This window comes from Tamandua tetradactyla, chromosome 3 (genome assembly GCF_023851605.1).
Source record: "Tamandua tetradactyla isolate mTamTet1 chromosome 3, mTamTet1.pri, whole genome shotgun sequence".
NCBI lineage: Eukaryota > Metazoa > Chordata > Mammalia > Pilosa > Myrmecophagidae > Tamandua > Tamandua tetradactyla.
Genome location: NC_135329.1, coordinates 163,845,368 through 163,869,370, shown reverse-complemented (window position 1 = coordinate 163,869,370; position 24,003 = coordinate 163,845,368). Strand labels below are relative to the sequence as shown.

The window sequence follows — 24,003 nt, the reverse complement described above, 5'->3', positions numbered from 1 at the left end:
CCATCGCGATGGCCGCCCAGGGAGAACCCCAAGTTTAGTTTAAACCTGTATTGGTTGGCGATGGTGGTACTGGAAAAACTACATGTGTAAAACGCCATTTGACTGGTGAATCTGAGAAGAAGTATATAGCCACCTTGGGCAGTGCGGTCCATCCCCTTGTGTTCCATACCAACAGAAGACCTATTAAATATGGGATACCTCCCATCAGGAAAAATCCGGTGGACTGAGAGATGGCTATTACATCCAAGCCCAGTGTGCCTAACTGGCACCGGGATCTGGTACGAGCGTGTGAGACCATCCCCATAGTGCAGTGGCAACAAAGTGGATATGAAGGACAGGAAAGTTAAGGCAAAATCCATTGTCTTCCACCAAAAGAAGACTCTTCAGTACTATGACATTTTCGCCAAAAGTAGCTACAACTTTGAAAAGCCCTTCCTTTGGCTTGCTAGAAAACCGACTGGTGACCCTACACATGGAGTCTGTTGCCATGCCTGCTCTTGCCCCACCAGAGGTTGGCATGGCCCCAGCTTTGGCAGCACAGTGTGGGCATGACTTAGAGCTGCTCGGACAACTGCTCTGCTGGATGAGGATGATGACCTGTGGGAAAATGAAGCTGGGAGCCCAGCGTCAGAAGTTGAGTTTTATAGGCAACGGTCCTGTGATGTCAGTGGTGCAGCGTGTTTGCCACTTTTATTACTTAGCTAAGCAGAACGTGTGCTTAATCTTTGGGATGCTGAATGGGCTTCAGAGTGAATGTGGCAGTTTAAAAAAAAAAAACATTTTTTTTGGACCTGCATATTTAGCTGTTTTGAAACACAATTGTTTCCTTTTTGAGTTTCAAATATAAGACTGCTACGGTCACATCACAAATATTCAGTGGTGAAGTTTTGTTTGTTATTGTCATCCCCATCCTTTTCATTTAGAATCAGAGTCAATTTGTTTTTCAAATATCAAAGCTAGTGAACTCGTTCTTTGTTTGTAAGAATCTCGAAACCACTGTTAGGGAAACTTGTGCCATGTTATTCTTTAAATAGCCTTTGTTGTTACTTCAAAATCTAAGTGCATCACCCGGTCTCTACTTTTTATTTTTGTGCATTTGAATGATACCCCTCAAATTGGATATGACAGGTCAACGGTTTCCCATTTGGTAAGGAGTTTATTGTCAGTGCAGTAAATCTATAATGTCCACCTGCCTTTGTTTTGGCTAATATCTAAGCCATGAAGAAGTTTGTTGAAGATTTATACGTGAACTATCAAAATAAAAATGGCATGTGGTCTGGGGCATCAAAAAAACACAAAGCGTAACAGTATAAAACATATATTTTAGAGTCTTTTAACTATCTAGTTCAAGAAGTACCAGTGTTTATTTGAAATGATTCCTCTCCAAAGCTAAAGTGTAGTCAAAATTAATTCATGTGACATAACACATTGTAATGCTAAAAAAAATTCAGAATTATTAAAGTGAAGGTAAAATTCCAGAGCTTCTGGGGCTTTCTTGTGTGGCACAAGGCCATTTCTTTGGTTCATTCAAGGCAGCCTATGACAGAGCTTAAGGATGCCACTAAGTTCAATAAAGGGCAAGATTGCTGGTATCCAGCTCTGACCTCCCCAGGAAGCATGGCTGCTGCATCTACACAAATAGGATGTGTGAGGATCAAAGGCACACTATTCTGCTAGCTAAAGAGATAGCAAACCCTCTATCCTACAACCTAAAAGTTCCTTCCCCAGGTAAATAAGAAGTATACAAGGGAAAAAAATTAGTTATGCACTTATCTACAGAGTCAGGATTTTGGAACATCAATGTAATCTCTACCTTGAAGATGCTAACTAAAGTTGTCTGGATATTTCTGATAACATCTTAAAGATGTAATCAGATTCCATTTCTGTTGATTTATAATTAGGTAATTATAGTAAAAAATATTCACTTTATCCCTAAATATCTGAACCGCTAGTACGACTGTAATGTCTCTCCCAGAGCCATGAAACACTGAATGAGGGGGAAAAAGATGTGCAAGCCGCAGGCAACAATTATGGCCCTTTCATACAGCGCCATCTGAGTGGCTACTGAAAGTCCAGGAATCATTCTAAAACCAAGAAAAATCATGCAATTTAGTAAATATATCATAATTTTTGCAGCTGAAATTTTCTTAGACATTGCACTTTCTCTATAAGGGAATCCTGATTTTTCTTAATGTTATGGAGAATCAGGACTTGAACTAGCAGCTTTCTTTTTCTTTTTCCTACTGTGTTTCTTATGCTTCTTTTTCTTTTTTGTTTTCCCTCTTGCTTTTTTTCATTCTCCATTGCTTTTCTTCTCTTTCACTTGTACCTCCTCAATATAATCCAATTCTGACAAGGACTAAGATGACAAAGGTTTATCTTCAAGATACAGCTTTCTTTTTTTGCTGTGTCCTTAATTTCCTTTTCTTTCTCAGTGGAATCCTTTGACTTCTTTTTCTTTTTTTCTTTTCCAAGTATCCTTACTATCTGATTCAGTTTCAGGCATGGAACTCTCCCAAGATTTATATGAACAGTTCTTCTTTTTCCTTTTTCTTATCCTCAGCCTCAAAATCTGAAGAACTGTTGCAAGAATCAGAGCTTGATGAAGAAGATGAATACCTACCCGAGTTCCTCTTTTCCTTTTTCTAGCTCTGTCTTTTTTTTTTTTTTTTTTTGGATAAGCTCTCATTTCCACTTAATAATTTCTCCTGGTGTTTTTCTAGTTTTTTTTTAAAGTTCTCATTCATTTTTCCTTCAAATTCAGCTAAAAGCTTGGAGCCTTTCTTTTTCATTTCTACTTGCTCTTTTACTTCTTCCCTGGTGGGCCTTGGTTGATTTAGATAATCTTGAATCCTTGGCCCTGAAGACTGGATTGAACCCTTTGATCTGGTCCTTGTTACTGAGTTCATATTGGCTTCTGGAAGGTTTGCTTTATTTATTTATTTATTTTGAAGGCTTGCTTTATAAAGTGCTTTCTCATAAAGGTCAATAACCCACTCAATTGCCCCACTTTTCCATGGTGCCCGATGGCCGGCAGAGAGCACAGTCAGATGGCAAAGGAGACCAGGCCCAAGAGGCTGCCAAAGCGGGCCCACCACGGATCCCTCAGTGCCTCCCCAACCTGCCCGGTGAGAGTCTGTTTTTAAGGAGTTCATTTTGAATCTATATTAGGCTAAAAGAAAGAAATAAAAGGAGAGGGAGATAAAGATATGAGACAGGGATAAATGATGGTCTTAGAGGTCTAGAAGAGGTAAAAAGGAGGGCCACAATATATGACTTTCATAGGCACTTCTGTCCATGTGTGCCCCTTTTTCCATTAAAAAATATTAAAAGTTGTATTTCATGGATCTGTTCAAACAAAGACAAATACATTAATATTATATGCTAAAGCATTTTCTTTCATCTGAAAGTTCATTTTTTTTCTTCTGAATTTAAAAATGAATTAAAACCTGTTATCGGCTTTTAAAAGTATTATGGGCTCTAGGCCATACCTATTGCAACTAATGTATCAAAACGGAAGTGAACAAAACAGTGGATGAAATGCTTAATCATTGACAGGAAGAAGGTTATGTACTCTTCAGACATGGAAGAGATAAACATCCAAAAACCATTTTTAAAAATTTATATTGGAGGGGAGGAGAGTTGAAAAACTGAATTACATTAGTGTGATTGTTAAATTCATGTGTCAATGTTGCTAGATTATGGTGTCCTGTTGTATGGTCAAGCAAGCACTGACCTGACTGTAACTGTGAGGACATTTCATGAATTTAAATTGTCAGTCAGTTGATTGAATTTATGGCTGATTACATCTACAATCAACTAAGGGGATTGTCTTCAACGATGAGAGAAGTCTCAGCCAATCAGTTGAAGGCTTTAAAACAGAACTGATGCTTTTGGCAGCCAGAAGGCAGAATTTCCATCTCTACTTAAGCCAGCTAGCTTCTGAGGACTTCATTGAAAACATTCATCAGAGTTCCCAACTCTGCCTTACTGAATTTAGGCCTTAAAGAATGAGCGTCCAGTTAAAGACATACTTACTAGAAATCCCAGAATTTAGATAGCTCAGTTACTAGGACTTTGCTACTTTAACAGATGCCAGACTATCCAGTCTTTCAGACAAGGAAGTTCAATGAACATAGTCTCCTGTCAATATCCTAGACCACAGACCAAGAATTGAGATTGACTCTATAAATCCATAAATCTAATTTAAGAGATCAGATAATAGTGAGTCTAATTAGGCAAAGTACAAGAGAACAACTTTGCTACAATTGTAACATCCCATCTCTGAACTAGATATGAACAATTAGATTGCTCTTTCATCAAAAGCAAAACTTCACAGGGATCCTTCTATAATTAATACTAGTACTTTTCTTTTTTTCTAAGAGAAAAAATAAAATTCATCAGTATTACATAGCCCTATCATGGGTCCTAGTCAGGTGGGGATGGGGCAACATGGAAATGGGGGGAAACTAATATTGCTCGAATTGTATCTCCCACAGGAAAAACCTGAATATCCTGCAAAGTAGATAGATATACACACAGAGAGATGAAGAAATAGTTTAGAGAGCATAAATATGTCTCTGCCAAGTTCCAAAGTGAATGCTCTTTTCAAAATAAGATTGATGGAGAAAAATCAACACATCGTATCTGATCATCATAAACAACCCAGCTTGGATTTAAACCTCTAGGATTGACACTTTTCTTTTGTGAAGACCTTTGAATAGTTCTGATCTTCTTATGTTCTCATTTTTAAGACAAACAAGAGTGTCCTTGGCAGGCCTGATATACTTCAAAACAAACTGTCAGCTTGAAGGCTATTAATATTCCTCCCACGGAGCATCAACTGATTAGTCTCACCACTTGAAAACCATTTCTCTTCCTCTTGGGCTATCTAGCTAATATGATGCATCTTAGCAAACAAGCTAGGCCTGACAAGTGTAACCATAGTACAGCCAAGTTAACCCAGGTCTGCAAAGGTAAATGGGTATTACCTCCCTGAGGGAGGATCACATTTCATAATGCCTAAATGTTCTCTCCTGGAATGTGGCAGGATAGGAAATGCAACTCTCCAACCTGGCTTCCACATTACCTGTGCACCAGAGGACTGGCTACGTAATTTTCCAATGTTTAAACCTCAGACCTTTTCTCCACTTTTGGATCACAGCAAGTGGTAATTAGCACTTTGCTTCAGGGCAACTGCGAACGTTGACCCTGATCTGCATCTTTATCAGGGTGCCTTATGCTCGTAGTGAGATTGCCTCTCTATCCTCAACTGCACGAGAGAGGAGTCCTCGGAGGCCTCGCTGCGTCATATGCACCAGCCAAACCATTCCAAGGTATAAGAGGAAACACTACCCTGAGGATTCATTCTGGTACTAGAACTTTAGTTGACTGCCAGTTGTTCCCAGGACAATGTTTTTCACACTTTGGACCATCGTCCACAGTAGTATGTTTTATTGTATAAACTGTTACATAATGAAATTTATTAATGGATTCTGACCTGAAGCTTGAAAGCCACCACTCTAGGAGACATTTAAAGCTAATCTCATCCCCTTGTCTTTACCCTCAATTTCAACCAGGCTTTCTTTGGCTCCACCTCAGCCACCCACTCTCCTGTTCAATACCGTAGATTTTTATCATTACCAGTAATTGCACACCCCATGAAATCTAGGTTTCACTCTTAACCCTCTCCATCTCCTATCCCCTCACCTCATTCACTCTAATATCCCCCTACACAGATAATCTTCGATTTCTCTGACACCTTGAATCCATTGACCTTACCAGTTTCTACATTCTCCCATATCTCTTTCCTTTAGACAGTCTAAATTCCATGCGCTATCACTGTATGTCACTTCCTTACAAATAGATTCAATGTGTTCCAAAATTATAGTATTTCTTTTATAAGTTCACTTTCTCAGTTTCATAAATGAATATTCTAAACCTCCTACTTCTTTTCCTTGCTTACTTCACTTAGTAGCCTTATCTCCTTTATCATTGAGAACCTTTGGAAAATAAACCACTTTCTTCATTTAATAGACATGCTTCTGTACCCATATTCTTTCACCCTGTAACAACAGAAAAAGAATCCTTGCATGCACTAAACACCTATTTCTTGACTTTAGGTCCAGATCTGCTGCCTTCTTACCTCCAAGGACTGACTACTGAAGTTCTCCCTTCTGGGCACAATCATCACTTTTTCTGTATCATTCTCATCCCCATACAAACATCTCTAGTGTCTTCCATCTTAAAGAAATTAAACCCAAATTAAGAAAACCTACTGGGACCTCATATCTCTTCCAGTTACTGTTCCCTATTTCTCTGTCCACTTCATAGCAAAGATTCAAGTAGATGTTGATATTTACTGTCTTCATTTTATTACCAATCATCTTGTTTTTTTAAAAATTTTTAAAATTTGTTTTATTTTTTTAAATACCAAAAAACACAAAGCAAATGCAAACATTCCTATTTTGATCATTCCGTTCTACATATATAATCAGTAATTCACAACATCATCACATAGTTGCATATTCATCATCATAATCATTTCTTGGAACATGTGCATCTATTCAGAAAAAGAAATGAAACGAAAACAGAAAAAAAATTTATACATACCATACCCCTTACCCCTCTGTCGTTGATCACTAGCATTTCAAACTAAATTTATTTTAACATTTGTCCCCCCTATTATTTTTTTAAACATCATGAAATTTTCAAACGTATAGAAAATAACATAACAGCCTTTTAACTAACCCCCATATTGATATAACACATGTGAATAATTCTGCCAAATTTGCTTCAGCTATCTTTTTCTCTCCCTTTTGTAAGGAGATAATATGTAAGATATATCTAAAGCCCCATATCCTAACCCACCATTCCATTTCCTTTCCTCCTATCCCAAGAAGTACCCTATATCTTGAAGTATTTCTAAATAATTCCCTTGCATGATTTTATTATTTAATTACATGTCGATGTGTCCTATGTGTCCATAAACTAATACTACAGGTCCATAATCCTTTACCTGAAACCCTTCAGCTGGATATATCTTTTTTGTTTTTATATGCTGCAGGGCGGGGGTCACATTTCATTCTTTCTCCATGTGAGTACCCCCTTATTACAGTACCATTTGTTGAATTTTTGTTTGTTTGGCTTTTCGTTTGTTTGTTTGGGAAGTGCATGGACTGGGAATCGAACCCAGTTCTCCTGTATAGCAGGTAACAATTCTACCATTTGCATCCTGGATGTATCTTAGTATTCAGAGTTTTTAATATTTTAGAAAAGTAACATGGGAGCCTATACTGTGTATCATAACATTTTCCAACAGGGAATGAGTTAGGCCCTGTAATATAACACATTAATATTTATGCAACAATCTTCACATAAAGTGGAACATAAAGTGGAAAATAGCCTCATTTCATAAAAGTTCAGCTTATTTTCTACTATAAATTAAGAAAAAATATTTTCAGAACTTTTGAGAGGTTAGAATGGCAGATTAGGGATTGTGGAGCTGTATTTGTGTGATTTTAAAACTAATGTACATTTGATATAATATTGCTCTTAAAGTTTTGTTACTTTTTTTCACTCAAATGTATACTTGAGATTTATCTGTTATTGTAAGTGAATTAAAATTTAAGATCCTTCAGGATTAGGGTAATTCAGAATACAGGGGTAAGGAAGAGATGGCCTGTATTTTAGAACTTCACCTACACTTTTTGAGACCAAAGGAAGAAAGGTCTATTTTGTCCAGAACCTAAATTTTCAGTAACACATAATCTAACTCAACCTGTCTGGATAGATCATTTAAACAATCCAAATTCAGGGAGCCCAGAATAAGAATGAGAGCCTTTAATCCTGTATAGTTTAATGTAATGCCTAGATACATACCAGAGTATATTAAGTAGATAAGCAAAAAGTATTGGTAAAGGTCATACTTTACCAGTTCCATATTGGAAGAAACAATATGGAGCTATTAAACTTTACCACCAGGAAACCCTGGATATGGTGTCAAATATCAGGGACACACAAATCAATAGAATAAGCCCTTGATCTTGAGGCTTGCTCTTGTGAAGCTTATGTATATGGTGGTAAAGCTTAGCCTACCTGTAGGTATGCCTCACACCTCTGGAGGACCTCTTTTGTTTCTCAGATGTGCCTCTTTCTCTCTAAGTCCAACTCTACAAGTGAAACCTCTACCCTCCCCCCTATGTGGAACATGGCATCCAGGGATGAAAGCCTCTCTGGCAGCACGGGATAAATTAATCCCCAAGGATGAGTCTGGCCCTGGCACCGTGGGATCAACAATGCCATCCTGACCAAAGAGAGGAAAAGAAATGTAATTAATAAGGTATCAGTGGCTGAGAGAGTTCAAAGTCGAGAGGCTACTCTGGAGGTCACTCTTACACAAGCTTCAGTTAGACATTGCTACCTATCATAACATCAAATCCCAACCCAAACGATTCCTGCCAATCCTAAAGAACACCTAGGGTACCCTAGTGCAACTTTCCAGAAACCTACAACCTCCAGATGGGTCCCTGGAGCAGATAAGTCCTGAAATATAGAGGGGTCAGCCTTTCCAGAACAACAACTAGTTCTATCCCCCTATCCCATATTATCGACAGCCCCTTCCAACAAGAAAAAGTTAGAATGATCATTGCCCAAATACCCTAAAGGGTAAGAGAAAGATCAAAGGTGATGGTGGAATTATACAGAGAAGGTCGGGTTTAACAAATGAGTATGAGTGCTGAATCAGTACAGTATACTGATATTTCTTTTAGCCACAGTACCTTAGAGCAGCTAGAAATAAGAACCTAAAATTGTAACCCATACCAAACTCTGAAATCTGTTCTACAACTAATTGTTGCAATGTACTTTGAAATTTATTGATTTTTGTGTATATGTTATTCTTCGCAAAAAATAAAAAAAGGGAAGGAGGGATATAATAGAGAAGATAGGATTTTACTAAATGAATATGACTATTGAATCAATATATTGATATTTCTTTTGGTCTCCAATGTCTTGGAACAGTTAGAAGAAAAAATGAAAAATCGTGGAACTGTAACCCATACTTTAAAATCTGTTATATGACTACTTGTTAAAATGTACTTGGAAACTTACTGCTTTTTTGTATATATATGTTGTTTTTCACAATTAAACAGAAACATTAATAAAATCTAAGCCCTAGGCCTTAGAGTACACTTCTGATTTTGATGATTCCCTGCCTTCTTCCCCACTCCTAGCCCTCCTTGGCTCAGCTTGCAGGCACACTTCTCCAGTTTTCAGTTTCTTCCTCTTGGGTGTACTGAGGATTTGTATTTCTTTCTTGTGAAAGAAACAAACTTTTAATTTGTTATTTGGATTCACCATGTCTATGACTTCAGAGGGTAATGAGCCGTGTGTTATTTCAGTCCTCATTTTGCTAGAACTGCAAGTCCCATTTGGTATCAATGTACTCCAGTCTGGCTTCTATCCATTCTCTAAATATGCTCCTCCTTTAGTCTTCTCCAACTTAATAACAGTAACGAGTGACTCAAGTGAAAAAATCAGGGGTCATTTTTATTTTCTCCCATTTATATTTCCCCTCCTCTTATTATGTATAGTTCACTAGCTGTTACCTGCACTATGTCTTCCATTTCAACTCACATCACTAGTTCTCTCTCCCACACTTGCCTCTTCCCCATTTTAGGCCACTGCACTTTCTATTTCCTCTGATTTTTCCCTAGTTCTTCACAACTAGGTCCTTTACAACTTTTGTGTCTCAGTTCAAATACCACAGCAGATTTTGTTGTAAAAGACTTTCCTGACTACTCTATCTCCCCATATCCAGCTATTCTTTTACACTTCAAACTGTTTATTTCCTTCACAGCCTTTATAACAACTTGAAATTACCTTATTTTTGCCTTCTCTAGAATTTGAGCTCCACGAAAAGAGTAACATTATACAGTGTTTAAACACAATATCCCCAGTGTCTAGAAGAGTAGCTGGTATACAGCAAGCAATAAAAACATCTGTTGAACAAATAAATAACAAGATATCTCCATTTCCAATTATAGAAGACCAGCTTGTATTACACCAACTCTTCCAATCAGAGCATCTATACAATTTGGATAGAATGTTAAAATTAAATCAGACTGAAGGCATAATCAGTGAACTATTAAGGCAGCCAAGACTCAGAAACAAGGAGCCAAGATCCTGACTAGAACAGAAATGCTGGGAAGTGAGCCTGATATTTTGTACAGCATTTCTTCTTGAGGCTTTTGTCAATTTGCAAACGACGGCCAAGAGGCTGAGAAGCTGAACCAGGCTTTTAGCCATCTCTTGGTGTTCGGGAGGAAAATAATTAATTCAGGGCCCATGTAGCAGAGAGGCCCAAGCAAACACCCTTGCTTTCAGTTGGAACTGCTGAAGAGGTACAATCCGAGAGTGATCAGAACAAACTCCAAGTAGATCAACTCTCAACCAGTCTCTGATAAGCTCAATCCCATTATGATGATTTCCAACTTAAAAGACTGCAAAAGCATCATCCAGAATCTCAAATTATAGATATCATTTTCGATTCACAATATCTGGTATTTGTTAAAAATTATTACATGCACTCTGGAGACCATTACATTTTGTATATAGATCCATCACAGTGACTACTTAATTGTAATGAATTGTGTATATTTATGAATCCTATAGTAATGATAGAAATGATGTCGTTTTATTTTTGTATCCTCAATTCCTAGCTGAGTGTTTGGCACATAGTAGGAAAATGGAAGATCTAGATAACAGAGTTTCAAATACAAACTATAATCACATTTGAAGGTCAATATCTTAAAAAATTAGGAGACAACATAGAATCTGTTTAAAAAATCAAATGAAAATTTGAGAACTGAAAATGCAATGACTAAAATTAAGAACTCAAACAGACAGATTGAGTTCAGAGTAGATACAACGAAGGAGAAGAATGGTGAAGAGGAAGATATGACAACAGAACATCTAGACTGAATCATAAAATTTTTTAAATGTGAGGGATATATGGACAAGATGAAAATGTCTATCATAGGTAAAATTAGAATCCTCAAAGGAGAGGAAAGAAAGAATTAAGAATACAACTTTAATGAGCATTTCACAAAAGTGGATATCTAAATGGCTAATATATATATATGAAAAGATGCACAACCTAAGTAATCACCACAGAAGAGCAAATTAAGAACAAAATGAGAAGACACTACACACTCACCAGAAGAGTGAAAATGCCAAGTGCTGGTTAGGATGAGAAGCACCTGGAACGCTCATCTACTGCAAATGGTTTTATTTATGTATCCTTTCTTGAATGGCAGAAATTGCACAACCACTTTGGAAAATATTTGGCATTATCACCTAAAGCTAAATAAATGCCTATTATATGACTTGGAAATTACATTCTTAGATTTCTATTAAACAAAAATGAATGTTTGGATGCACCATAAGAGAAGAATATTCAAAGCATCAATATTTATAATAGGTCTAAACTGGGAACAGCTCAGATATTCATCCACATTAGAATCACATTTGTCAAATACTATGTACTCAATGGATTTTATTATTATATTTACATAAATGTTTATATAAATTTTTTATTATTCTTTTTAGCCTATGAAAGACTTTCCATCATTTGAAGATTCCAAACCTCTGCCCACCTGAGCTAATAAGCAATACCTAATTAATAATTAAAATAAATAAATTATTATTTATTTATAATAAATAATATAACTGCTACTTCAAGGATTATTAAAAATGTACAGATGCTGGAGGGTGCATGGGTGGTTCAGTGGTAGAATGATCACCTTCCATGTGGGAAACCCGGCTGATTCCCAGACTACGCACCCAAAAAAAAAAAAAAAAAAAGAAATACAACATACAGACACTGTGTTTTAATTTTCAAGTATCAGAATTCTACATATAAATCATATTCTACTTTATCTTTAAGGAAATATACTTATTATATTGGAATAAGGCCACTTTCTCCTATTGACTTGCAGAACTAGGTTTTCAAATACCTTGCAACAAGACAAAGTGAGTTTTTTATTTCACTATGAATTACCAATTAACCCATTTTCTCTCACAGATTAAAAAAAAGGGCTGAAATTTCCAGTTGTATTATTATCATCAGTCTTCATTTGGGTGTTGTGAAACCAACTGTATGGTTTTAGTATAGATTTTTGACTTTTTCAAAGCCTCACTTGAAATATTTAACAGATGTAATCCTAAACCAAAAAAGTTTATTTAAAAAAATCATATATATATTCACATGCAAACATTCATGAAACTTGTTATAATGTTACTGGTTGAAATGCATACATATTCTTTCTGAAAATGGAAAAACAGGAGTCATTCACTTGTGACCAAAGACCTAGTCATAGTCTAACACTGATCAGAAGACGGTTCCCCTATCTTTCCACTACATATGTATAGTATCTGTGCTGGTTTTAAAGGATTTATGTACCCTAGAAAAGCCATGTTTTAATCCTAATCCCATTCTGTAAAGACACCCATTTCTTCTAATCCCTATTCAGTACTATATGTTGGAAACTTTAATTAGATTATCTCCATGGAGATATGACTCAATCAAGTGTGGGTATTAAACTCGATTAGGTGGAGATGTGTCTCCATCCATTCCAGGTGGGTCTTGATTATTTTACTAGGATCCTATAAAAGAGGCAACATTTGGGAGAGTCAGAAAGAGGAAATACAAATGGCTAAAAGGCACATGAAAAGATGTTCAACTTCACTGGCTATTTGGGAAATGCAAATCAAAACCATAAAAGATATCATCTGACATCCACTAGAATGGCCGTGGTAAAGAAAAAAATGACAAGTGCTGGAGAGGATGTGGAAAAAGAAGCACTGTTGGGAATGTAAAACGGAATGTAAAATGGTATAACCACTATGAAAGGCAGTTTGGTGGTTCCTCAGAAAGCTAAGTATAGAACTGCCATATGATCTAGCAATCCCATTGCTAGGTTTCTATTCAGAGGACATGAGGGCAAGGACACAAATGGACATTTGCACACCAATGTTTATAGCAGTATTATTTACAATTGCCAAGAGATGGAAACCCAAATATCCCTCAATAGATGAGTGGCCAAACAAGCTGTTGTATACACATATGATGGAATATTATGCAGCTGTAAGACAGAATAAAGTTGTGAAGCATGTAACAACATGGATGGATTCAGGACATTATGCTGAGTGAAATTAGCCAGAAACAAAAAGACAAATACTGTATGGTCTCACTAATATGAACTATAGCATTAATGAGTGAACTTCGAGAATTTCAGTTAAGAACACAGCTTATTAGGAGATAGAATAGAGTAGAGATTGGGTAATTCATGCTGAAGGAATACAGATTGCACAATAGGACTGATTGTAAAAATTCAGAAATGGATAGCACAATAATACCTGATTGTAGCACAATAATATAAGTACACTGAATGAAGCTGAATGTAAGTATGACAGAGGGAGAAGAGCTAGGGGCACATATGAAACCAGAAGGAAAGATAGAGAATAAAGACTGAGATGGTATATAGAGAATAAAGACTGAGATGGTATAATTTAGGAATGCCGAGAGTGTACAATGATGGTGATTAAATGTACAAATTAAAAAATGTTTTTGCAGGAGGAAGAACAAAGGAATGTCAGTATTGCAAGGTGGTGAAAATAGATGGTATATGGGAAAGAGTACAATCAATGCAAGATAGGGTCTATAATTAATGGTAACACTGTAATATGCTTACAATGAATGTGACAAAGGCATTATGCTAAAACAAAATGTCAACAGGCAGAGGAATTGGGGAAGGAGTATGGATTCTTTATGGAAGAAAAGGAAATGTCTTCAGATAGGATATAGTGTTGAAGGGAGGTCTATACACTTAGGCTGGATTGTATGATATGTGAATAAAACTATTTAAAAATGAACAGAGAGAAACAAGTGCTAGAGAAAATGTGGAGAAAGAGATGTACCTATTCACTGCCAGTTGGGAAATGAGAGGTACAGCCCCTTGGAGGGCAGTGTGGTGGTTCCACAGGAAGCTAGGGGTAGGTTTGCCATATGATCTTGAAACCCCACTGCTCAGTATATACCTGGAGGAACTGAGTGTGGGGGCATGAATGGACATTTGCACACTGGTGTTTATGGGGGCAGTGTTCCCGATTCACAATGAATGGAGGTGGCCTAAGGGTACAATGACAGATAAATGAAAGGGGGAATATGGTGTATACATACAATGGACTACCAAGCTGCCACAAGAAGGAATGAAGTTGTGAGGCAAGCAACTAGATGAATGAACCTTAAGAGCTGTATGTTGAGCGAAATGTCAGGAACAAAAAGACAAATATTAATCATGCTTCAATCATATGGATTAACTATAATACAAAAATTCAGTGAACTGAAGTCGAGAGCATGGGTTATCAGGTTGGGGCATATTGCAAAGGGTCCTAGATTGCAAGCTGTTCAGGAGGTATAACTGCTAATTCTAAATTTTGAGATACTGAGCTGTTTGAATATAACATGGTCTTTCCCAGAAACTTTGGGTATTTATGTGACATCTGAGACTCAGAGGTAGAGCTCTGAAACTATGAAAGTCAGCAGTACCACATACAGGAACTGTTTTAAAAGTTGAAAAAGTAATCAGACATTGAGTAGAGGAGATACGAATGATGCTGATCTGGATAGGACTAAGGTATTTCAGAAGGCTGGGTAAAGGATGATATCATCCATATTTTAAAAATTCAACTTCTGTATAATAACTAAAGAGAGAGATGTTTCTTTGATACAAAATTTATATTTTGGGTAGTGCATTTCCTAATTTAACTTTTATGTTCAGTTTAATTGAACACCATAAATACATGGAATCTTGAATAGAGCATGAGATTCTGTTGGTTTTTCGAGGTTAGTGTGTTACCCCGTTAAACCCCAGAGTGATTTGGACAGTGAATAAAGAAGTATTTGCAAAGTCCCCTTGGGGAATGGGGAGAAAGGGGGAAATACTCAACTTCCCCATCTGGAGAATTTGTGAAATTCTCACAAGCAGTGGGGACAACTAAATCAATAGGTGGAGCTCTCAATCTTGGGGTTCGCCCTTATGATACTTATTCCTGCAAAGGATAGGTTAAGCTTACTTATAATATTGCCTTAAATCACCCCCAGAGAACCTCTTACGTTGCTCAGTTATGGCCTCTTTCTTTCTAAGCCGACACGGCAAGTGAACTCACTGCCCTCTCCCACCACGTGGGATATGACTCTCAGGGGCATAAATCTCCCCAGCAATGTGGGACAGAAATCCCAGGATGAGCTGGCATCAAGAGACTGAGAAAACTTTCTTGACCAAAAAGGGGAAGAGACGAATGAGAAAAAATAAGTGTCAGTGGCGGAGAGATTTCAAACAGAGTTGAAAGATTACCCTGGACGTTATTCTTGTTCATTATATAGATATCCCCTTTTTAGTTGTTAGTGTATTGGAGTGGCTAGAGGGAAGTACCTGGAACTATAGAGCTGTGTTCTAGCAGCCTTGTTTCTTGAAGATGATTGTATAATGATATAACTTTAAAAATATGACAATGTGATTGTGAAAACCTTGTGTCTGATGCTCCTTTTATCTAGGATATGGACAGATGAGTAAAAAACATGGATAAAAAAATAAATAATGGGGGAGCAAAAGTTTAAAATAAATTGAGGAGACTTCAAAAAAGTTGCTCCATTTAAAAAAAGAATTGAAAAGACTTTTAAATCATAAGCTTATTTATTTTCCTGGCATTTTAAGTAAACTTGAGAACATTACCGTTTTAATTTTACTAATGGAGAAAATAAAAGGTATAAAGTCTTACTCCCTTACCTAAGTAGACAGTAATGTAGTAGTAGAGATAATAGAAGAACTTCTTTCTCTCAGATGTTGCTTTTGTGGCTCTATGCACACTTTCTTTTTTTCCCCCAAAGTTTCGTTTTCTTACAAGTTTCTCCTTTGTATATGTTCCACATTGAGGTCTTCTTTTCATTCCATTTTTTCCATCTACTTCTATTACCTAGAGTGGTTGAGAAGATGGATATTCTACTTAAAAGGAAAGTTATAAAACCAAAAGATGTACAATGAAATTAAAAAAAATATATTGTAGCAGAATAAAAAATGTACTCATATGTTACTCAGATTTGCAAAGAAAATAAATTCTATGTTTCCCTTAACTTGCTTATGAGCCCTTCATGCCACTAGGTAGAACACAGAGAGTGAAAAAGTGATGGGGAACTTCAACCCGCTAATCAAGGTGTCTGCTCTTTCAGATCAAAAGAATCTCTTTTGAATGAATCTTAGGTAAACATTATTTCACATTTTATCCCCTGGTTTCTACTCTAACAGCTCCTCTTCAAGATGGTCCTTGTAGCAAGCAGCAGGAGAGATGGGGGCATCACCTGCACATTTTCTTTTGGTCAAAACTTAACATACATTCCTAACAAACATTTAATACATCATGTACAGTCAATGGATTACAATATCATCACAAAGTTGTGTATTCATCACCATGATCATTATTTTGAACATTTGCATTTAGAAAAAGAAATAAAAAAGAAAAAACTCACGCATACCATACCCCTACCCCTCCCTTTCATTGACCACTAGTATTTTTTCCATCTACCCAATTTATTTTAACCTTTGTCCCCCTTATTATATGTTTTTATTATCCATATTTTTTACTCATCTGTCCATACCCTACATAAAAGGAGCATCAGACACAAGGTTTTCACAATCACACTGTCACACATTGTAAAAGCTATATTATACAATCATCTTTAAGAAACAAGGCTACTGGAACACAGCTCTACAGTTCCAGGTACTTTCCTCTAGCCACTGTAGTACACCATCAATTAAAAAGGGATGTCTATATAATGCATAAGAATAGCATCCAGGATAACCTTTCAGCTCTGTTTGAATTCTCTCAGCCACTGACACTTATTTTTTCTCATTTCTCTCTTTCCCCTTTTGGTCAAGAAGGTTTTCTCAATCCCTTGATGCCAGATCCCAGCTCATTTCAAGATTTCTGTCCCATGTTGCCAGGGACATTTACACCTGTGGGGGTCATGTCCCCGTGCTGGAGGAGGGCAGTGAGTTCACTTACCATGTTGGCTTAGAGAGAGAGGTCACATTTGAGCAACAAAAGAGGTTCCCTGGAAATGACTTTTTTTTTCAGTTTCTAAAAAGGGGAATTTAATAACTTATAAATTTACAGTCCTAGGGAAGTAAAAGTGTCCAAATTAGGGAACCAGCAAGAGGTTACCCTCACTCAAGAAAGGCTGGGGAGTCAGGAACAGGTCAAGAACTCCAGCAGAACACCCTAATTTAACTTCTATGGTCAGTTTAATTGAACACCATAAGTACATGGAATCTTTAACAGGGCATGAGATTTTGTTGGGTTGTCCAGGCTTGTGTGATGCCCCAATAAATCCCAAAGTGGTCTGAATGGTGAATAAAAAAGTTACTTTTTAGTGTTATTACTCAGTCACAGCTGTGACTGTTATTACTCAGGGCTGGCGTCTGCTGGTCCCTTGCTCCTGGGCTCCACTGCCTTCAGCCTCTGTTCCTGTGGGGGTTCCTCACTTTACTTCTCCAGGCCTGGCTTTCATCTCTTGGCTTCTCTTGGCTCTCTCCGGGTTCTGGCTTGTTTAACATCTCATGACAGTGTCTGCTGCCCTTCAATCATCTCCAAACATTCGTGTCTCTCTTCTCTACCTGTCTGCATCTGTGTCAGCTCTGCTGTGAAGTTTCTGCCAGCTTTGAGACTTCTATAGTTTCTCTAGGTTCTGCTGTTTCTTCAAAATGTTTCCACTTTAAAGGATTCTGGGAAACTAAACAAGATCCACCTGGGATGGGTGGCATCTCCATCTAATCAAACGTTAATGCCCACAATTGTGCGTGTCACATTTCCATGGATATAATCTAATCAAAACATTCCAACCTACATTATTAAATCAGGATTAAAAGAAATGGCTGCCTCCACAAGATGGAATCACTATTAAAACATGACTTTTCTAGGGTGCATAATACTTTCAAAACTGGCCCAAATGCCATATTAAAAAATCAAAATGAATGCAAAAAAAAATCCCTGTGAATAAAATGTCGAAAACTGAAATAGAGTCAGAATCAGTAACAGCACCGTGCGGGGACATATTGGAGCCTGAGGCAAAAGGGAAAATCAATAGCGGCTGTCCTCCTTCTCCCTCTCCCTTTCTGGGGGTGACTCTTAGGCCTAATTATAAGTAGGCTTAGCCTACCCTTTACAGGAATAAGTTTCATAGGGGTGAACTCCAAGATTGAGGGCTTGGCCTATAGATTTGGTTGTCCCCACTGCTTACAAGAATATCAGAAATTCTCCAAATGGGGAAGTCGAATATTTCCCCCTTTCTCCCCATTCCCCCAAGGGGACTTTGCAAATACTTTTTTATTCACCATTCAGACCACTTTGGGATTTATTGGGGGCATCACACAAGCCTGGACAACCCAACAAAATCTCATGCCCTATTAAAGATTCCATGTACTTATGGTGTTCAACTAAACTGACCACAGAAGTTAAATTAGGATGTTCTGGAGTTCTTGACCTGTTCTGGCCCCTGATCTGATGACTGCTAAGGCACGACTAATCTTGCCTGACCTTTGAGGTAATATACCAACAGCCAACACAGGATTTTACCTCTAGTTATAATGTCCCTGCATACAGTAGTCTATCTTAGCCCCAGGTATTTGCTAGTCCACCAACCCTGCCAGTAGAAACTTCAGGATCTCCCAAATGTCTTACAAAGTCCCAGGCATAATCCTTCAGCCCTCTGCCTCCACTTCTACTTATGGACATTCTGTAATATGGTAGACTTGAGGGTCAAGGAAAATGCCGGGCTCCTGCAGGCCTGAAATCTCTCTCAGGTACTAACCCTTATGTTTTTAGGGGGCCTGAATTTCTTTATCACATTCTGCAGCTAAGTCTTTGTAGGTACAGGTCTAACTCCAAGAAAAAAGAAGAAGAAAACTGATACTTGACCTTCTTTCGCTCTCTTCCTCTCACAGTATGCCTGAGACCGAAAAAGGAAGATTCCTACTTTTTCCTATTACAGCCTCTTCGTTACTGAGAAGGCATTTTCTCTGCCCTCTTCCTTGGAACCATAATAACAGCAGACGGGGTATAAGGAGAGAAACTGACTTTTCAAATTAGGGAAGACATAAAAATCACCTGCTGATATGTACTCAGAAGCTAGACATTAAGCCTGAAGCCATTTACTTATAGCCATTTGCATTTAATATCAGCTAGGTTGGCTATTCTTTGTTACCTCTTCATGTATTAACAATAGCTGAGATTAATCAGTGTTGGTAGCTAGGTGTTTCTTAAGCACCAGTGAAGAACCATGTGCTTACAGTAATTAGTGCACGTTCTTTTAACCCACCTGGGAGGCAAGGAACATATGGCTGGGTATAGGCTCCTTTTGCGGGTATGGGGAGCTTGCTTCCTGGGCCATGGGGATAACAGTGAAGCCCTGAGGTCAGGACCTGCATAGCTGCTATGCGGCCCTTATGTTCTCCTACCAACAGCCCCAAGACTAACTCCCAGGCTCTCTTCCCCCTGTTGCTTGGGTAATTTCATGATTCTTTTGGGAAGCCAACTTTTTTCAAAGTTTTATTTTTCAATTTTAGTATATTGACAGTTGTTAAGCTACACTGAATTTTGCTGATAATCTGATGCCACTAGATATCCTTTAATATTCTAATCTACTAATGGTATCCTCAGGTTTCCAGGGTTTCTAGGACTTATTCCTAATTTTACTGGTTTTCAGTTATTTCAGTGGGATTTGGGGAGCTGAACATGTGTGCTCAGTAAACCATCTTGAACTAGCTGTGTGCTCTAGATTTAAATCTCACATCTTCTACACCAGAAAGGAGTCCTTTAGATAGCAACGAGTTTGAAGAAACTTGATAAATGGGTTGTCATCCTCAAATCATGTGAGATGTCTACCCAAAATAAGGACCTTGTTTTTTGGGGGGTAATAGCTGATCTGAAATCCTATTTTTTTTCTGGCATTGATTGGAGAGTAGAATCAATAGTTTTCTATGGTCAGTCCTGGTTCCTAATCATGAACCCCGGTTATCTGATTATAGGTCTTTTTGGTGGTTGACAGAAAAGAAAAAGTAACCTGTTTATCCAAAAGTAAATCCAGAACACATCCCTATTTTAATGTACTGGCAAATATTTTCTTAAAGAAAAAATTATTTCTACTACCTGCCTCCTGCCTTTGCAATAGTATTTGTAATAAGGGGTCTATGTTGGACAGATGCGTTTCATCTGATGACTGGTTCCTGCCCCAGGAGTCAAAGGCTGATGAAAGGTCAACAACAATAAAAAATAATAATCATCTGTTTTATACTTAACCTAACAGATCTCTCTGCAAGATGACATAACAATAGTAAAAACAGGATTGTTTATGCCTAGAGTTCACTTTTACTTGTTTAGAATATAGGCCTGAAAATCTAGACTTGTTTGTGGAGAATAAATCTGGTATCATTTTAGTTAAATGTCTATTAAATTAATAGGTATGCCATTTGGCCATTTGGACAGAGGAGAGGAATGCATTTAACACTGGTGTAAAGTTACCATTTTAGCATCTTTCATATGTCATCACATTATTATTTATGTTTCATTTAAGACTATTAAGTGAATGGACCAGAAGCTAAATTAATTTTACTAACAATTGGTTGTCTTAAATGAAACAGAATTTAAAAATCAGTAGGTCTTTCTTCAAAAGATAAAACTTATTAATATCTTAATACATTTCCTTTCAATCTTTTATATAATCATATAGTAAATGTCTATATACATTCATATTTTATATTGTTTCTATATATAGTTCCTTAACCTGATTTTTATTTCACATAATCTTAAATATGATTTCTTTTTCTATGCTTATTGACAAAATTGAAGAATTTAACCAAATGAAATTGCACTTTCACTCAGGGAAACAATCTGGAATATGATATATTAAAGCAGATTTCGGGTAACTGCAAACAAGGGCAATGGCATTGTTAAGAAAATGTCACTGCTGGATGAAGAATTAAAAGTTAGTTATTCATGTAGTTAATTTACTTTATCTGTCTTGGAACCTTTCAAACATTTACCATTCCTCATGGTAAATCTTTTTTTGGTTAATAGTTAATGTCTACTTTTCATTTTTCAATGCCTATTCCTCTTTTAAAAGTCCCAAATAAAGAGAGTTAATTACACAAAATATTTTGCTTTGACATTACTTTACCTAGTTAGGTCAAACACAAAAGTCTAGTCATACATGCATTAAATGAGAGCAGTATATTTATATCTTCAAATGTTTCCCATCCCATGAGTCAAAGCACAGGTTTTATTTGGTCAAATTTGTAAACTTCATGGGAGAAAACAAATTTCAGAATAAATCCTTCCAGCACAGTATATGTTAAGTTAAGCAATATACACAAGAACTAAATAAATAAAAGACCAAGTAACCAATATTTTGGGTCTTGCATTCTGAGGTGAGGAAATTCCCAAAGAAGAATATGGACTGATGTGCTTAGGACCACAGCTTAAAAAAATGCTGGCCTACTGCCATCTTCTAGACCTACTGCCATCCAGGCAAGTAGGAAAAACTGGATGATGATAAAGCTTGGGGATAATAGAAGAAGTCCAACGGCAGTCCATTAAATGACCAAATCATCAGCCCACTATGAGGATGCTGCCTTTGAACAGGTAATTGTTTGCAAAGCAACCTGATTCAAGAAACAGAAATCAAAAAAGATCAAAGCAATCTGTGAATGAAAATCACATCAAAGCTAATCTATAAAAGAGCTCAGCTGGTTCCTGATTGTTATTCTTAAAAGTTCAAAATTATACCTTTAAAAATGGATCTCCACTGCCAGCGCAGGTGCCTGATCTGAAGAAATGTCTCAACTCTAAATTGAACATTTAAAAGAAAGTGACAACATTTATTTGCAATGAAATTCTAAATTCATAAAGTTACTTCCAGTTGGCGTTGGCATATTCTAGTACATAGAGCTTAATGTTTTTTCATAGAAGGACATCAGTTACAAAAGTTAAAGATTAGAGATTTGGAGGGGGTCAACAACGGCTCTTAAGAATAGACTATTGCAACTTGAACCTCTGTACGTTCTTTCTTTATTGGCTTCCTTGGTATTTTCCCCTCCCATGTAAGCCAGAAGTCTGGTTTTGTGAGTCACTGATTTGAGCCGTTTTTCTGAGTGAGTTCTCAGTCTGAGATAATGAATGATACTTGCATGCTCAATAACTTTACATCATGTTGGCTAGAAGAACGTGGCTACAAAGCAGTCGTCTGCCAAAGACCTTCAGGACAAAAGAACTTGGGACACTGATCTTCACAAAAAAAAGGAGTTTCAAGAAATGTGTCCCACTCACAGTCAGTTATGACAGAACCACAACACTCCAGCAGCCCTACTTCACAAATCAAAATAGGGCATGTGTTGAATTTCTCATATCCAGAAAGTGAATAGTTCAGTTCCTGACCAAGTGAATATTTTATATTACAAAAAATGCCATGATTAACAGTGTTTCATATAGAAAGTAGGAAAACAACAGCTCAGCACAACAGTGCCTGTCAACCAGAACATCCATGAACCTCCTAGGAGACTGTTCTAGTTTGCTAGCTGCCAAATGCAACATAATAGAGATGGATTGGCTTTTAATAAAGGGGGATTTATTTAGTTAGTTCTTTAGAGGAAAGGCTGCTAACTTTCAACTGAGATTCTTTCTTATGTGGGGAAGGCACAGGATGGTCTCTGCTGGCCTTCTCTCCAGGCCTCTGGGTTCCAAAAACTTTCCCTGGGGTGATTTCTTTCTGCATCTCTGAAGGCCTGGATGGAGCTAGTGAGTGCTGAGATGAGGTATTCTGAGCTGCTTGGGCTGTGCTACAATGAGCTCTCTCATTTAAGCACTAGCCAATTAAATCAAACATCATTCATTACAGCAGGCACGCCTCCTAGCCAACTGCAGATGTAATCAGCAACAGATGAGGTTCACATGCCACTGGTTTATGTCCACAGCAATAGAACTAGGTTCCTTCACCTGGCCAAGTCGACAACTGAATTGAACTACCACAGAGACCCTGCCCTTTAGCTCCCCCACTGCCCTTCTGGTCCATGTGCACAAATACTTGAGACAGGTCAAACTGCCTGGGACCCTTAGACAGTTACAGCACCAATATCATTTGTACTAAATTAGGTCAAGGCCAATACTGCCAATCCTAACTTTCATATACAAGGAGAAAGGCAAGAGCTAAATAAATCTCAGCTCAGACTGCCTACCTTCCTTAATTCCTATTGTGCTTTTCTTCTCTGTTTTCTCACTCGGTGAGTCCCAATATTAACCTGCATCTCAAACTCTTCTACTGCCGCTTTAGGAATCCTAATTTCATTCTAATCAATCTCTTGCAACCTCACCTTGTCACAGAAGTCTCTGCCTGCAGATCCTAAGGGACATCTGGCCCACTCCTGAGAAGAGTCCTTCTAAGGCAGCCCTCCCTCCAAAGTGGATAGCCACTGTAAAATTCTCCTCCTCCCCTCTCATGTCTCCAAACATGGGTGCTTCTTCTGCTTCTTTGAGGCTTTCTCCCTTGTGATCATACTCTCTGTTACAACTCATCACTCTTTCAGGTAGGTACATTAAACACTTTCCTTTGTTCATTGAGAATTTGGGGGCCTGAATCTACTCTACTTCTCTACCCCAGTCATCTGTATAATGCTGAAGAGCTCATAAAAAAGACAATAAACATGGTTAGTGATGACACAATACTGTGAATTCCCTTAGGAATTTGTAATTTTTCTATAACATTAAAATCCATGTGATTAAAGTTTTGTTCAAATATATAATTTTAATATAAAATAAAGTTTAAAATATATTAATATTCATATAATATTTTAAAGACAAATTCTATTTCCTATTCAACAAGTGAAGCACTGTCTA

General features: G+C 37.4%; 1 protein-coding gene and 2 pseudogenes across 10 annotated transcripts in view; 1 reads left to right on the top strand and 2 right to left on the bottom strand.

Moving 5' to 3' along the window:
- The window catches only part of AKAP19 (A-kinase anchoring protein 19), a 120,458-nt gene that overhangs the window by 49,741 nt on the left and 46,714 nt on the right, over positions 1-24,003 (bottom strand). For 7 of the 10 annotated variants that reach the window (XM_077154462.1, XM_077154464.1, XM_077154461.1 and 4 more), the window contains one exon: positions 15,852-16,038. The gene's annotated coding sequence lies outside the window, so the exon portion shown is untranslated. Of the gene's footprint in view, positions 1-15,851; positions 16,039-21,900; positions 21,974-24,003 lie in introns of those variants that run through there. The other 3 variants (XM_077154459.1, XM_077154468.1, XM_077154469.1) reach the window with 3 other exon arrangements.
- On the top strand, positions 9-705 carry LOC143675825 (GTP-binding nuclear protein Ran pseudogene; annotated as a pseudogene).
- LOC143675824 (protein FAM133B pseudogene) lies at positions 2,195-2,909 on the bottom strand (annotated as a pseudogene).